This window comes from Ictidomys tridecemlineatus, chromosome 5, assembly GCF_052094955.1.
Source record: "Ictidomys tridecemlineatus isolate mIctTri1 chromosome 5, mIctTri1.hap1, whole genome shotgun sequence".
Lineage (NCBI taxonomy): Eukaryota > Metazoa > Chordata > Mammalia > Rodentia > Sciuridae > Ictidomys > Ictidomys tridecemlineatus.
Genome location: NC_135481.1, coordinates 132,959,690 through 132,976,506, shown reverse-complemented (window position 1 = coordinate 132,976,506; position 16,817 = coordinate 132,959,690). Strand labels below are relative to the sequence as shown.

Below are 16,817 nucleotides of genomic sequence, written 5' to 3'. Positions count from 1 at the left end.
GTGGGAGGTTTCGGTGGTGGAACCTAGTGAAAGGTTAGGTTGTTGGAAGTGTGCCTGCAGAAGGGGGTGTAGAATTCTCATCACTTCCTTTTTCCTTTTCTTTGCTTCTGGCTTCATGAGAGGAGCAGCTTGCTCTGCCACACAATTCTTGAGCCATGATGTGCTGCTTCACCCTAGGCCCAGAAGCAATGGGGCCAAACATTGAACTGGAGTCTCTGAAAGCCAAAATAAACCTTTTTTCCAGTATAATCTGATTATCTCAGGTATTTGTTACAGTAATGGAAAGCTGACTAACATACCAGTAATATTCTGAGCATGCTGAGAAATCAAACCTTGCTTCCCACCTCTATCCAGAATCTCACCTGAGAGTGTTGTTGGAAAACTCTCTACTCCAGTAATCCTTAAGGGAGAGCCCTTGGGAACAGCTGAGGATGACTTCACCCGGGACAGAGTGAACATATAGGGAGATAAGATGAGCAGAGGGTCCGGGAACAGATTCTTCCTCGAAGCCCACGGGGGAACCGACCCTGCTAACACCTTGATTTTGGACTTCTTGCCTCTAGAACTGAGAGACAATAAATTTCTATTAAGACATTCAATTTTTAGTATTTTGGCAGCCCTAGAAGATGAATACAGGAAGGGTTTCTGTTGAGGACACTGGATATATATTCTCATATGATATGGCTGGGCAGTTCTCTCAGCTCTGCTGCCTCCCCTCTACGCACTCTAAATGTGACCTCAGCAATTGCCAACCCAACATTTGGAAAAGTTTCAGTGGCTTAGGACAACTGTTCAGTGAGCTTGTGGGCTTAGCCCCTAAATCATATTTAAACTTAACGAGCCGTTAAGCACACTGAACAGCCGGGAGATTCTCTGCACATTGCCTCCGAGTTCTTAGCAAGGGGCAGGAGCTGTTCCTCCCTCAAACACTGAGAGGCCGTTTCTTCCTTAACAGCTTCAACTTGTGTACAGACTGCCCATGGCCATGAAGTCCCCTCTAGGACTCCATTTAACAAGATGGTACCACACTGTGATGCCATTTAAAATGCACACAGTTTTTGCACTTGAAACGTCCTGTGCTTCAAATTCTATATAGTTTGCTGTTGTGAAAAGATTCAAAATTTGATTGTTTTTGGAGATTGGTCTGAGATTGGTCTGCAAGAGTTTCAATGTTCTAATCATAGAAGAGGAATAATTGAGTTGCCCTGGAAGGAATTTTATTCTGGTTTCCAAATTCAATATACAGCTTACTTCCATCAAGAACCTAGAGATCTGGATTATTCATTCTTCTTGCGAGCTACATGGTGGCCCCAACCTTACTAAGCAGAGGGCATGATATTTAGCAGCAATTCAAGATCTCATCTTGTCTGCCATTTACCCAGTAGTCTCAAACTTCTCATAAATTTACAAGTGAAATTGGAGAAGGCTTTTCTCCCTAAATGGGAAATATAGATTTGAGGTTTTCATTCATTTTCATTCCTCCTTTGGATTGGAGTTGTTGGAATCGGCCTGGCACTTAGCCCTAAGTGTGTATTAATGGTTATTGAGCTATTGAAATGAAACTTTTATGACAATAACACATTGATGTACATGCTCAAAGAGATTTGAAACAATACTACTAATAAATGGATCCTAAATGCATCCTCGCAATTGTTGGTCTCTGGTATGTACTTAAAACTGGAAGTATCTTAGTGTAAGATATGCTACTTAGCAAAGTATAGTCATTATTAATAAAATAATAATACATTCATTTATTCCTATGCTTTATTTGTATGCAGTTAATGATTTTTTCATCTCAAGTATAACATTTAGTGAGCTTGAGGGTCAACTATGCTCAGTATGGATATCGTCCAGCTTTCTGGGGAATAATATTTGTTCTCTGTAGGTTTTGTCTTTATGCACAAACCTCATGAGTGGATCTTATATTAGAGAAAGTATCTCAAACAGATGTTTAAATGAAGTTTCTTCATCATGCAGCATTTTGAGCATTTATTCAATGTGTTTTAACCCCTGTTCCCAACATCTTGCCTTTCAGTGCTCACAGCTGAAGAACATTTCTTATTTTATGTCCGTCCTCTTGATTACTGCTTGTTGATTATTCCCATCTTGTGCATCCATTTGTTTAATCTTTCTTTTTGTTGACAAATGTTTTTAAGTTTATTTCTAAACTCAATTTCAAAAAGGGTTCCATTCAAATTTAAAAAAAAAAGATTATACTTACTTCTAGAAAGAGAGATCATGTACCTGTCACCTATTAGTGTCAATGTGTATATAACTCAGTAATGGAGATTTTCAGATTAGCTTCTCTAATTGTATATTGGTTGGTTGAAATGATGATGATGGAATCACACCTGGGGAGGGGGTTGAAAATGTTTTTAAGACACACACACACACACACAAACACACTCACAGTTTTAAAATAAGCATACTGAGGCTCTTTCATGACATTCAATTCTCCTTTGTAGGCTTTTTTTTTTTGTCTGTGGTTTTAAATGTATCATTTGTCTAAGGATTTGGAAATAGACTCCAATATACATAGCAAGATAAATCCAAAGCAAATTGTCTCAGGTTTTACTCAAGTTGTATACAGCCCTGTCAATGTTTGGATGAGTGTCCCCCCCAAAGCTCCTGTGTTAATGCATAAGATAGAATGAAAACTGTAACCTAATAAGTGGATTAATCCATTTGATTTATAATTTGAAGGGATTACAAGATGGTAGCTATGGGCAGGTGGGGCATGGCTAGAGGAAATGGGTCACTAGGGGCATGTCCTTAGGGATTATATATTTTGTTCCTGGTTCTTCCTGTGCTTGTGACCCCCTTTTTAGGTATGTTTGTCACAGTGGTGAAAAACTGACTAATACAAACCCATAGTCCTATGAAGGAACTTTTTAAACTGGGAGAACCAGTTTATGATGGACAACTGTGGATACATGGTCATTTAGGACCCATTTTACAAATTGCCATTAATAGGCACAACCTTGTGAGTTTCTCACCTATAGTCACCCCCAATCTTCAGAGACAATCATCATTGAATTGATTAATGATGTTGGTGCCTCCTGTCATTTCTGGTGGCGTTGGTGAATAGTAGACCCACCGGGCCTACCTGTGGAATACAATTCTCTAGTGGGTGTTTTGGCCTCATATAATATTTATCCATTTCAGCATACCCACTGCCCTGAGATTTTTTATATCCATCCTCTATCAAAATAACTCAGACATGTCCTTTTTGCTCAGCAATGGGCCATCTCTTTCTCTTGGCTTCTAAAATCTACTGTAACATCAAGAAACTGCTCTCCACTGAGACATATTCTCAGATTATCACCTGTGAAATATTTAGTAATTAGGCAGCTGTCTTATGCCATGGAATGTGCCATGGGAGAAATGAATTGGGGACTGAACCCAGGGGCACTTTACTACTGAGCTGCTTCCCCAGTCCTTTTTATGTTTCATTTTGTGACAAGAGCTTGCTAAGTTGCTGAGGCTGGCTTTGAATTTGTGATCCCAGGAGAGATGAAAGTCTTTCAGTGAGTCATCCAGTTCTAGGGCCTCATCTTGGAGCTCTCTCAGGAAGCATTATGCTAACTTGGACTCTCTGAGAAGGACAGGCCAAGATGGAGTTAGGGATGTAAGAGATTCCTTGTGGGAAATCCCTATTGAAGGATCAAGGGAAGAGGAAGGAGGAGTGAGTGAGCAGTCTATAGACTGCAGTGATGGCCTGTCACCTGTGAAGGGAGCGAGGGATGGAGGGAGGCTGATGGGAAAATCCACAGTATGTCTCCCATTAGAGAGTCCTGTGTAGAGCAGAGGTCCTAGTACCTCACCTGGGCTTAGGCACTGACTGGAGGGACAGTGGCCTTGGCTCTTCTGACTGCCTTCCTTTCTTTCTCTCCCCCTCTTGATGGATGCCCCTCACATTCTGCTGCACCCTCCAAGCTCCTGCTAGAGGCCTCCATAGTTGCATATTCACTTTCACAATCCCTCTTCTCTTCGAGTTTCCTGGGCTCTGCTCATGACTGACGAATTGGATTGTGTCTTCAAAGTTTCCAGATGCAATAGATGTCACTTATTAGAATTCACTCTAGAGGTTAATCTGAATTCGAGAACTTTGACTTGAGAGGAAAATGTTTAGAGAAAGGCAATTTTATTATTTTCAAGTCTATAGATAACCTGCTGTAATATTGTCAAGAGAAAGAAGAACACCTCTATATCAGAAAAATCTTCTGGAAAGCCTTTACAGAAAGATAAGATTTACTCTTGTTCTTTAAATACATTTGCTGATGTAAAATACCTTAACTTTAAGAAGTCAATATTTTCTCTCTTAAACTACAGAATTACCAGGGAAAATTACATATATTTTTCCAAGTTCTGATGAACAGTATCATTCAATATTCAACAAAAAGTATTGAAATAAAATATTAAGCTGACAGGCACTTTACAAATACAAAATGTACAAAATTTGCTGAACTATATGTATGGTATGCTTCCTTAAAATTAATAAAACTTTGCCATTAGGTATTTCTGTCCTTGTTTCATTTAAAATCAAACATTGTAATTGATATTTCCTTCAAGGACTTGGGACACAGAATTTGAAGTCAAAGGAGTGTAAGCCTCTAGCATGGGTGGGAAGAAGTTGATGGGTTTTTGAAGGGTGGAGATAAATTTGTGTATTCCTTGAGACCAAAACCTTTAATGCAGGATTTCTCCCAGTTTTGGCATTTGGGGATAGTTAATTGTTTGCTGTGGGGACTGCACTGTGCTCTGTGGGTTGTTTAGCAGTGTGCTTGGCCTCTACCCACTAGATGCCACTAGCACCCTCCCTTCCCCACATGACATCCAAGAATGTCTCTAGACAAGTGTTCCCTGGGGGACAAATAACCATGACTCAGAATCTGCCTTAGGTTATAGACAAGGAAGGAAATGTGGAGACCTCGTGGGGATTTCCCTTAGTGGAAGAGGAAAGATATTTTTGACTCGATGGTACAAACAATCACCCATATACCCAGGAAAGCCCCAGGGGTAATTGAAGTGGGATCTCCCATAAGGCCACAAGCTATACCTGTAGGAAATCAGAGAACTGGGTGGAGAACCCTAAAGGGAGAGGCAACTGAATAGAACATAGACATTCTGTTTATGCTCACCAAGGACACTCTTTCTCCATGCCAAATCTTTGACATTGCAGGATAGAGCAGCATTTGTTCTCCAATAGACAACACACACGCGCACGCTCACACAGGGTCCCTGGTCAGTTCCAATGGGGCTGTTGAAGATAAGACAGAATCTGAAAGAGCAGGGCTTGTACCCTGATACAGAGGAGGAGGACAGGCCGTGGGTAGTGACCTTGGCTGCAGTAGCTGGTAACTATTGGTGGCTTTTTTTTTTTTTTTTTTTGGCTGGGTCAGCTGCCAAGGGAGAAGAAGAGGCAAAGAAAGAAACATGTTGAGTCCTGCAAGAGCAGCTGGGTGAGCAGAGATAGCAGCTGCACAGGCTGGGAAAACAGCTGGACAGACTGCAAATAACAGGAGGCTTGGAAGGAAGAAAGAGAAGATCCTGCTTGCTCTCAAGATGAGAAGGAAATGTGCCTAAGGACCTAGGGTAAGACTCTTCACATTTGAGAGAGAAATCAGTAGGGGGACATTCAGTCCTTTCTTTTTAGGATCCCCATCAGAGGCATTTTAATTTATCATTGATCCCTCTGTCTGATTGTACAGCAGGACTGGCCCCAGGAGCAGGTGTTCTTGGAGAAGGCTTGCAACAGCTGATTTTATAGGATTTCTTTAGAGGGACACCTATACCCAGGAGAAAAGCTGATGCAACCAGAGCCTTATATGGAAAATAGTTATTGAGACCTGACCACATAGTTATGGGGGAGTGGGATTTGGGGGGATGAGTGGATGGGAGAGGTCCAAGGAATGGCAGTGGTGTAGTGGTGTGAGTGTGTGTGTGTGTGAGTGTGTGTGTGTGTGCGCGTGCGCGTGCATGCACACATAGGGGATAGAACTTCACTCCAGGTCTCTGCAGTATGAAGAACCAAAACAGTCACCAGGCCATGTGGAAACCTTACTGGATAAGATAAATAGGCCTATATTCTGTCATCTATGTGCGACCCTATCCCCCTTTCTTCTAGCAATCCTCAAGCAAGGAGAACCATGCAACAAATTGAGGAGATCCCAAGACTCGTGAAGAAATTGGAGTCCACAGAGTACAAGGCTATGTTGCTTGAAGAGCATTTTTATTAAAGTCCCTTAACCATATCTGTAGCAGAAAAGTGAAGGGAAGCTGCAGAAGAGAAGAAGAGGCAAAGAAAGAAATTAGCAAAAGAAGTTAGGTTAGAATGGACCAAGAGAGGGCTGGGGTTATGGCTCAGAGTAGAGTGCTGGCTTAGCACGGGTGAGGCCCTGGTTTGGATCCTTAGCACCACATAAAAGTAAATAAGTAAAATAAAGGTATTGTGGAAAAAAAAAAGAATGGACCAAAATCTCCTCCTGGCAGGAAAATTTCCCTGGGATGATGTCTTGAAAGAGAAAATGCATGAGTCACCTTGTCCCCATTGCCCAGCACAGGAACTGGTAGAGAGAAAGCATCAGCATATGTTTATGGATTGATCAGATGAATTAGTTAATTAATTAGAGGCTGAATGCCTCTTTGCACATTGGAACCCTGCTGGGCTCCATCAGTGTACTCTCCACTGGCTTCTGCAGGCTGTCTGATTCCTCTCGAAGGGAAATGCCTGGCTCAGGGAGGATGATGATTGTGATGGTCCTTTGGTCCCAGCTCTAATTCTGGTCATCCTGTGGTCATTGAGGGAAAATTGACCCAGAGTTTGGAGGAGCTTACAGGCCAAGACCAAATCCAGAGGTACATGGATGGGCTAGCCCCTCAGAGAAAAAAGTCAAGGGACAACGTACTGAACTTTGCTACTGCAAAGAAGAAGGAGTGTCCTGTCATCGGTGTTGGTTCTAAGGCATCATCAGTCCCTCTGATATCGGCTTTGATTGTTCCTTAGACTTTCTTGGACTTCCTAACAGAAAATCCCCAAGGAACTCCTGGGATAGGAAGGGTTGTGAGTGACTTTGAATATTTTGTGGACTTGAAAGGCTTTGGGTGTAAAACTGAATCACATTGCATGTTTCATTTTTCATTTGGGATGATGTGATTAGATCTGAAATGTAATGTCAAGAACAAAACAAGTTGTGCCTGAAGGAACAGGAGCAAAGGGAGGCTGGGTGATATAGGGTATGGGGGATCTTAGATTTTAGAGGAAGGTGTAAGGACATGTATCCCTTCCAGCTGACTCCAGCCTAGAGGGTGGCAAAGAATGCCCAGGTTATAGTTGATGGATATGCTAGGAAGCTCTGGAGCTTTCAGTGACACAGACGTGGGGGATAGAATCTGAAGACCCCTTGGAAGGCCATGGGATTCCAAGGGAGGAGTGCAAGTGGGGAGACTGCAGGACTAGTACTTGCTCACTGCTGCACTTGAACTTGTTGGTATGGCAGAGAAGTGGAGAAAGACAGGGAGATAGATACATGCATATCCCTGAAGATCAGGAAGGAAAGTCCTCATGATAGAAGAACAGAGAGGGAGCTAGAAGTTCTGGGGTGGAGAGATGCTCCCTCAGAAAATGTAATTGGCTGTGGAGCATTTAGGCAGAGTGCCCTTTCTTTCCTCCTCTGAAATTTGCTCCCAGACAAAAATAGTTGCTTCCATCTTTTAGCCTGAAATAAGACTCAGGATCCAGTGTGTGTTTTTTTTTCTTCTTCCTTTTGGAAAGAAGGCAGAGAAAATAATACAAAGTTTTTTCAGAGAATCTTCCACTGACATACACTGTTCCAAGCAGATTTCATTATCTTGCATAGCCCACTCATTTACATAGAGTATATGCTCAATAAATGCTGAAGGCAAAGTTGTTTTAAATAGTCCTTAATTATTTTGGCCATTTTGATACCTAGAAAACAGAAGAGATTGTTAAATTAAAATTTGGGAACTGGATGTATATCACATAGCTAGTTGATTGCCACATATATTTTCTCTTCATTGTGGGAATACACTTAGACTACTTTTCCCAGCCTCTCTTATAATGAATATGACCTTGTGATTGAGTTCCATCGAATGAAATGTGAATGAAAGGTATTTGCTCCATATTCCAGCTACCAATATGTTCTTCCTGATATGCTCCAATTTTGAAGATAGTAGTGCTTTAAGATGGAAGGATTCTGGATTCCTGAATTGTCACTGGGGGAGAGTTGCATGCTGATCAGAAACATCTATTTTGGATTTATGTGAGCTAGAAATACACTACAGGTTGAATATCCCTTATCTACAATATTTAGGACTGGAAGTACTTAAGATTTAGTTTAGATTTTTAGATATTTGTCTCTCTCTCTCTCTTTCTAAATGATATATCTTGATAATGGGACTCATGTCCCACAAAATTCACTTATGTTTCTTATATACCTGAAACACATAGACTGAAGGTAATTTTATGCAATATTTTAAATTTTGCCTGTATCTTGATTGCAACCTAACACATGAGGCCAGGTGTGGAATTTTCCACTTGAAATATCACGTCAGTATTCAAAAAGTTGTGGATTTTTGAGGATTTTAGATTTTGCACTTTCAGACTAGACATCCTCAACTGTAATATTATGTTATCCGAATGAGATTTTTGTGGTTTATCTGCTGTTACAGCTAGTGTTGCCTTACCTGATTTAGAAATGGCAATTTAAAGTAAGGTGTTTCTATAACAAAATCCTAAAATACTGTATATGACATTGGATTACTTACCTGTCAAACAGTGAAAAAATCAGATGGAAGAAAGATGGAGACCCATTTATGTAGCAGCAAAATATTTGGCGAAACTGTCACCTTTGATAATTTTAATGGCAGAATACCTGTGTAATGAAACTGAGACTGGAGAAAACGTGTTGGCTCTTACTTTTTCCTTTTGGTTTTGTATCATGATAGACAGGCACACTCAGGAAATAATTGGCCAATTTGCAAGCATAAGTGAAAGGAGTATATAGAGAAAATCCAATGCTTTGGACAATACATATAAGAAAAAATGCCCTGTGAGATCTACCATTTAAACACAATGATTCCGTCCTGTGGTAAAGATCAGACTAAAGATGTGGATGTGGCCTTATTAATAATTATTTGAGATGGCCTCAAGGTAGCAGCATTAGGAAGAGAGCTGGAATGAATGTGAGGAAGTACTAAAAATACTAGTCTTGAAAATCATACCTAAGAAAGAATTTGGAGTATGGCACATGGAGCTACTTGGAAGAAAATATGTCAGAAAGCTGCTAAGTTTTTGAAATAACTTGATTGCCAAGGAAACAAGTAGCCTATATTTAAAAAGTTTTTGATAGAGCCTTAAAACACTTCCTGCCCTACAAACCTGCACCGCAGTGTAGGCCCCAGAAGGCCCGCTCTCCGGAGCCCTCTTCACCTGTGACCGTAGAGGTTAGTGTGTGAGGAAACTCCTTGCAGAGGACTGTCTCAGGCGTCATGAGCACAAATGACAAGAAGTGACCCCCAGAGGGTGGAATCTAGTTCTAGTGAAGGAACTTCCCAGGGATAGGAGAAAAGGACCAGGTAGGATTTCAGTGCTATTTTGGGTCATTGATACTGTGGGTCTCTCATTCTTCCAGTTTCTGAATGAGAGTTTTTAATTGTGATTTTTCTTGCCTGTGATCCACCATGATTTAATTGGTGTGTGTGTGTGTGTGTGTGTGTGTGTGTGTGTGTGCGCGCGCGCGCGCGCGCATGTCCGCCTGCGTGCAGATAATCTGTCTTTTTTTGACTCATTGGTTGCTGAACCATGAAGAGCCCCACCTGAATCTGCTCATCCCTCAGGGATCCTGGACCACAGGCTGAATGCTGTAGCTGGTACACAGGAGTGTGCTTTATATGTACTAAGAAATGGATTTGGTGCCAGAAGGGCAGACTGTGGCAGACGCTGCTAATGGTTCACCTAAATAATCTCCTCTTTCTCTGGACATTATATAACCCAGCATCCCCTACCATAATTGTGGTGGTAGGTTTTTGTCACTGTGACCAAAATACCTGACAAGAACAACTTAGCAGAAGAAAAGTTTATTTTGGCTCATGGTTTCAGAGGTTCAGTCCATGATGGCCAACACCATTGCTTTGGGCCCAAGATGATGCAGCACATCATGGTGGAAGGGCATGGTTGAAGAACATTGCTGCATTCATGGCAGCCAGGAAGCAGAGAGGAAGAAGGGAAGAGACCACTGGGAAGATGAACCTTCCAGAGTATGTCCCTAGAGACACACCTCCTCCACTCACGCCCCACCTGCCTACAGTTACCATCCAGTCAGTCCATTCAAACTAGGATGGACTGATGAAGTTATAGCTTTAAAAATATAATCATTTCACCTCTGAATATTCCTCCATTAACACAAGGACTTTTGAGGGACACCTCAACTCTAAACCATAAAAGGTATGTCTTGGTTTTAAGCCAATGGAATGTAGATGAAGGTGGTATGCATCATTCCTGGGCCTGGCCCATATAACCCTCCCCCACCCTAAATCATCTAGAACCCACAGGGTAGAGATGGTAGAGCCACAGGATGGAAGGAGCTGGGGCACATGATACACCACTTGAAAGAAAGCTACCTGGTGAATGAGAGCACTCTTTGGGGCTTCACATGGGAAACAATCCCCCATTTGTTACTCTGCTGAGATTTGGGGTTTTGTTCACTTTCAGTACCTACAGTCACTTCAACTAACACAACTTTAAAGGAACCATGTATGTTTTCACCGATTCCCGTGGTTCTCTTGAAAATCATCTTTACTTCTATTCATAAATAGATCCTGCCTCTTTCTGTAAACTGGAAGAAAGGTGGAAAAATCATTTGTCAGGGAATTAGGGGATTTGGCTATAGCCACTGTTCTGGAACTTTCTCCAGGCTGCATGACTTGTACTCCAGTTTATTCATTTGTCCCATTAGAGTGTTAATAAATGACCTGATAATTTTACTAGGTAAGTGTTTAAAACAAATGAAAGAAGACTTGTCAAGCTGTGCTCAGACTTTGAAAGCACTGTGTAAATTCTTCAGGTCTCATTCTTGTTAGGATCAAGGACTTTTAAGACCACACAAAAACATCACTTTATGTTCAAGCATGAAGGAAAGGATTTAATCTCCTTTAGATTTATTTTTCCAATCCATAGCCGAGGGATAAGTAATCCCTCTCTCACAGACCGGTTATAAGGATTTAATACAGTAATATGTACAAGGTGCCCACACAGGTGTGGCCAATAACAGCTCCTCAGGAAATGCTAGTTTTCTATCCGTTCGTCTTACCCTGTTCTGTCCTCTGTTGGAGATTTATGATGCCTGCTTACATGGGTGACAATGAATGACATAACACTGTTGCTGCACCAAGCTAAGTTCTTACCTGGGAAAGAGAATGAAATTGTCTATTTTTCTCCCCCATGAACCTTCTCCATCTTCCCTGTTGCTCTCACCAGTGTGGAGGGTGGTGCTAGTTAGCATTTGAAGGCCCTAGCCCTGGTCCTCACACATCTCTCTCAAGTGTTCTGCTGCTTCCTCTCCCTACTCTTGCTCTCCTTTTTCTTTTTCCAAGATGCAGTGTCTTTTTTAATATCTTCTCCTTTTCCTTGTGTTGGTCATATTTTTCCTTGACCTTCCACCTATTCTGTCCTCCTGGCCTTTCTCCTTACTTCTCCTGCACGGTCTTTCCCCATCATGGTGTGGTGTTCCCCCATTTCTCAGCAGTCCCCTCTCCCCCTTGGTGCTCTGGACACACGGTTGGTGACCTTGTGGACTGGCTTCTGGATTTTCTGAAAAAACACTCACTTGTCTTGGTGGAGGTGGTCCTTAGTAGGGGGGGAGGTAAATGTGTTTAGAAAGTGCAGTTTCATTTTATTGTAGATCAGTAGGATGCTTGCTGTCCTACTAAAGGGGAAAAAACAGTTTTCTTAAAGATGGATTCTTATAAGAGCCTTAAGAAAAATATTATTCCAGTGTTTAAATATAAATTCTACTGTACGATGCTATTCTTTAAACAGAGGTACATGTTCTTTTTGTTCAGTCATGATTAGTTTAGACAAATCTTCCATTTATCAATGAAAGGAAAATCCCCATTTTGTTCATTCTTGGAGGCAATTACTTCTGTATTCTGTTATACGTAATTAGATAACAACATCAACGGCAGCAATAATAGCTAGCATTTACTTGGAGGCAAAGGTGAATAGGACAGAGTCCTTGTCCTCAACAACTCATAGCCTGTTTTATAAATCTGGTTCCAATTAAATTTAATTACCAGAGCCTCCTAATGTCACACTTTATTCAGCATAGAAAAAATACAAAGTTTTATCCTATTTTGTGATTCAGGGAAGACTGATAATAAGCAAATCAAGCCATTCTGTTTCTTATTCTGCTATTAAGTAGCAATTAACTTCCAATTTTCTTTCTTTCTCTTTCATCTTTCAGCTCATCTTAATTCTGGGTGAAACGGCAGCTTTATCATATACATTGAATAACTTTCTCCATTTTACTCCACTCCTGTTCCATTTTGATTGAAAGTCAAAAGGCTATAAAATGGGTGGTGGAGGGGAAGCCTGCCTCAGGGAAGAGGTCCTCTACAGGCCATAATTTGGAAGAATTTCTGCCAAATGCAGGGTAAAGTGAGTTGGCCAGGCTCAAGGAGGGCACTGATGACTTGCTGGTAACTCCCCTCCCCAAAAGCAGGAGAGTGGAAAGGGTATAAGGAAACACATATTGGTTTGGAACGCAGAAGGATACGTCTTGGGACAGAAGGGGAATCCATCCCTGGGATCCCTTCCCTGCTGAATGGCCAGCAGCTGAGAGCATCTGAGTCACATATGGCTTTGCCCAGCTGACAAGGAGCTGCAGTCTTGGGGTAGAGCCAGAGAGCAGCTCTCCTATGTATCCAGGAAGGAGGCCGTGATCAACCCTAGCTGGTACCTTTGGGGCTGGACTGTAAGCTGCAGAAGAGCAGGGAAGACTGTCTCTCTTATCACCATGTCCTCTGTGCCTTGCCTGCTGCATAATAGGTATGCCATAGATGTGAGAGAATTGAGTTTATAATGCAAATTTATTTCACCAGCCCTCTGCAATCTGCACTTGCTTTCTCTGTAGGCCTGTTATGTTAGTGTTATAATGGGGGCTCCTTTTATTGCTGTGCTTGGGTCAGAGCTGCAGTTCTTTGGACCTCAGCTCTTCTGACCAATCAGTTAAGTGAAATATAAACACTGTTCCATCAAGAGAACAGATGTCCCACTGTCATATGCCATCCAGTATCCCATTGGAACTCTTGTATTTAATTCTGATTTCTTTTCAAGTGATTTTCTTTCTCTAGAATCTAGAAGGCTTAAGACTGCTTCCTTTTTGGTCTTCTGTAATGTCACAATGACGTGTTTGGGTGGGAATCAGTTCTCAGTCATCCTGCCCCAGCACTTTGTAGGGATTTTGAGTTTGAAGATCAATGTTTCCCTTTAGGGGAAATTTTCTTTCACTTTTAAATAGGTTTCATTCTGCTCTAAAACAGCATTCTGAAATGTATATTTTAATTGTTTGAGCTTCTAGGCTTGAGGCATTCAACTATTAGAAGTCCTTCACCTTTACTTTCCCACCATTTTATTGAAAATTTAAAACAAATTTTGGCAATCATATAATTAATATGCTAAAATTTGTTCTTATTTATTGGTTGTTATTTTTTTTTTGTTTTGCTAGCCTCATCTGTTTTTTTGAGGAGGAGGTAGTGACAGAAGCTTATCTTCCATGTCACCGAATAGAGACATGGAAGCTTATCTTCAAGAAAGAGAAAGAAAAGAGGCTTGACTTGAAGTAGCAGGGAGTGTGGCTCCTGTTGCGTGACCAGCTGCTCCTTGCTCCCACCCAGGGGACAATTCTGGAGCATGTTAGTGTGGGGTGAAGGACAGTTTTAGCTGACAAGTCCTCTGCTAGGAGGAATTGGAGTTAAGGCTCCGTCTCAGAACCTTGGAGCCCAATTATAAGAAAAAAATATTGGAGATGTGGTAGCATCAAGTGTCAGCCAAGCTGAGAAAACTCGATGCCAAAAAAGATATGTGTAAGAAGAAATTAGGCCATGCAGAGACAACAGTCGCTGAGGCAGACACAAGAGGCAGCCAGTTCTCCTCAACATGGGGGCAATGTCCAAAGAGAATTCACTCAGAAACCTTCCATCTGAATCAGCAAATAATAAAGAGAGGTATTTGGGTCTCTTTGGTAGCAGTCTCTATTTAGTGACCTTCAGGACATTTCAATGTACCATCTCCCTTATCCACCTGATGGCTCAGGAGAAGGTGTGTACTTGGAAAACAGAACAGCTGACCTCAGAGGCCAGGATGAGCTCAGAGGGACACCTCAACTCTGGAGAAAGGAGGATCTAGGACCTCTCCTGCATTTTGAAATTATTGGACAGTATTTGGGAAATACGCAGGATTCCAGTAGGCACCAGGAAGCTGGAGGATGCTCAGTAAACTTGACGACTTTGTTTAGGGGACATGCTGGTTCAGTGGTAGGACAAGGATTTTGTGCACAGTGAGGAACCAGAGCTGATGGAGGGCATAGAGGGATTTGAAAGGGCACAGTAAGGAGAAAACACCCTTTTCCAACCACAGAAAAGACCTGCAAGAGCAGTGGAGGGTCTGCCATTCATGAAGAGACAAGGCTCACGGCAACCAAAGCCAGAGGCAATAGTCTCTAAGAGAAAAAATCTTTTGGATCATGTTCTTGAATTGTTATTTGAGAAAGAGACAAAGAGGCAAAATTCTAGAGAGGGGGATGTTCTAGAGTGAGAGATGGTAGGAAAATTGGATGTAATCTGCACCCAGTGATTTAAGAAGGTAATGGGAAGAGAAGTCAGGATGGTAAGGAAGTTTGCATGAGAAGTATCTCTGTAGATTGATTCACCAAGGACCCAGAATGGCAGATTAGAAGCAAGCAGCACTTTCTAACTTCTCCACAACTCTGAATACAAGCAGCTGGGGAACAGTACACTCAGAAGGCTGGTGACTGAAGGATGCACTGAAGTTCAGTATCAGATAGTAAGAAATTTGGAGGGACAAAGATGCTTTTTTTTAGGGTAGAGGATAAGCAGAAGCATATTGGTGTGAAGCCTGCCATGTGGCACCAGGGCACACAACAGAGGTGAGCGGTAACACAAAGGGAACGAGAGAGGAGAGAGACATGGCAGACAAAACTGGCATGAAAAAGCAGAAGAATGGAAAAGCAGTCTGAATTTAAGTGATTTGGTATCTACATAGTGGCCTGGCACTTGAAAAGTGCTCTGCATTTCTTAACTTCCATGCATGTTGCTGTTGGGGGTTGGGGGGTGGCTATCTCATGCAGATCACGCCAAAGGCTGCTGCTTGGAGAAACTTCTTTGAAGATTAGCTCAAGAAGGATGCAGGGTGTATTAGTGTCCCATTGCTGCTGTAACATATTATATAAATAGCAGTTTGAAATAATAAAAAATGATTGTCTCACTACTGGGGAAGTTATTGAGTTTTAAAATAAGTCTGATGGGGCTAAATTTAAGGTGTTGGAAGGGTTGTGTTCATTTTGAAGGCTCTAGAGGAGAATCTGTCCCTTGCCTTTTCCACATGTAGAGGCCATCTGTATCCATGGCTCATGGCCCTCTTCCAGTAGTGACATCACTTTGATTTGCGTTTCTGTTGTCACAGTTCCTTGTCTGACCCTACCTCTCTCACCTCTCTCTTTACTAAGAACCCTTGTGATTATATTTCTAAAAATTAAATTATTTATTAATTCTAATTTGTTATACATGATAGCAGAATGAATTTCATTTCATATTGCACATATAAAACACAATTTTTCAAGTCACTGATTGTACACAAAGTATTTTCACACCATTTGTGTCTTTATACATGTACTTAGGGTAATGATGTCTAACTCATTTCACCTTCATTCCTATCCCCTTGCCCCCTCCCTTCCCCTCCCTCCTCTTTGCCCTATCTAAAGTTCCTCCATTCTTCCCATGCTCCTCACCATCGCCATTATGAGTCAGCATCCTCACATCAAAGAAAACATTCGGCCTTTGTTTTTTGGGGATTGGCTGAATTCACTTAGCATTATATGCTCCAACTCCATCCATTTACCTGTAAATGCCATGATTTTATTTTCTTTTAATGCTGAGTAATGTTCCATTGTGTGTATGTATGTATATGTATATATATATATATATATATATAAAAGTTTCCCTGTCCATTCATCTACTGAAGGGCATCTGTGTTGGTTCCATAATTTAGCTATTGCGAATTGTGCTGCTATAAACATTGATGTGGTTGCACCACTGTAGTATGCAGATTTTAAGTCCTTTAGGTATAAACTGAGGATAGCTGGGTCAAATAGTGGTCCCATTCCAAGTTCTCTAAGGAATCTCCATACTGTTTTCCAGAGTGGTCGCACAATTTACAGTCCCATCAGCAATGTATGAGTGTGCCTTTGTCCCCACATCCTTGCCAACACTTATTGTTGCTTGTTTTCTTGATAACTGCCATTCTGACTGGAGTGAGATGAAATCTTAGTTTTGATTTGCATTTCTCTAATTACTAGAGATGCTGAACATTTTTTCATGTTTGTTGACTGATTGTATATCCTCTTCTGAGAAGTGTCTATTCATCTCCATAGCCCATTTAATGATTGGGTTATTTGTTTTTTTGTGTGTGTGTTAAGTTTTTTTGAGTGCTTTATATACCCTATAGATTAGTGCTCTATATGATGTGCTTATAGTAAAGATTTTCTCTCATTCTGTATGCT

The 16,817-nt window shown here is 41.4% G+C and overlaps 1 long non-coding RNA gene across 1 annotated transcript; it reads left to right on the top strand.

The window, feature by feature from the left end:
* Positions 1 to 5,412: 5,412 nt before the first annotated feature.
* LOC120886513 (uncharacterized) lies at positions 5,413 to 8,923 on the top strand. Its single transcript, XR_005729496.2, has 2 exons — positions 5,413 to 5,595; positions 6,128 to 8,923. It is a non-coding gene; the product is annotated as an uncharacterized LOC120886513 (long non-coding RNA).
* Positions 8,924 to 16,817: the final 7,894 nt, after the last annotated feature.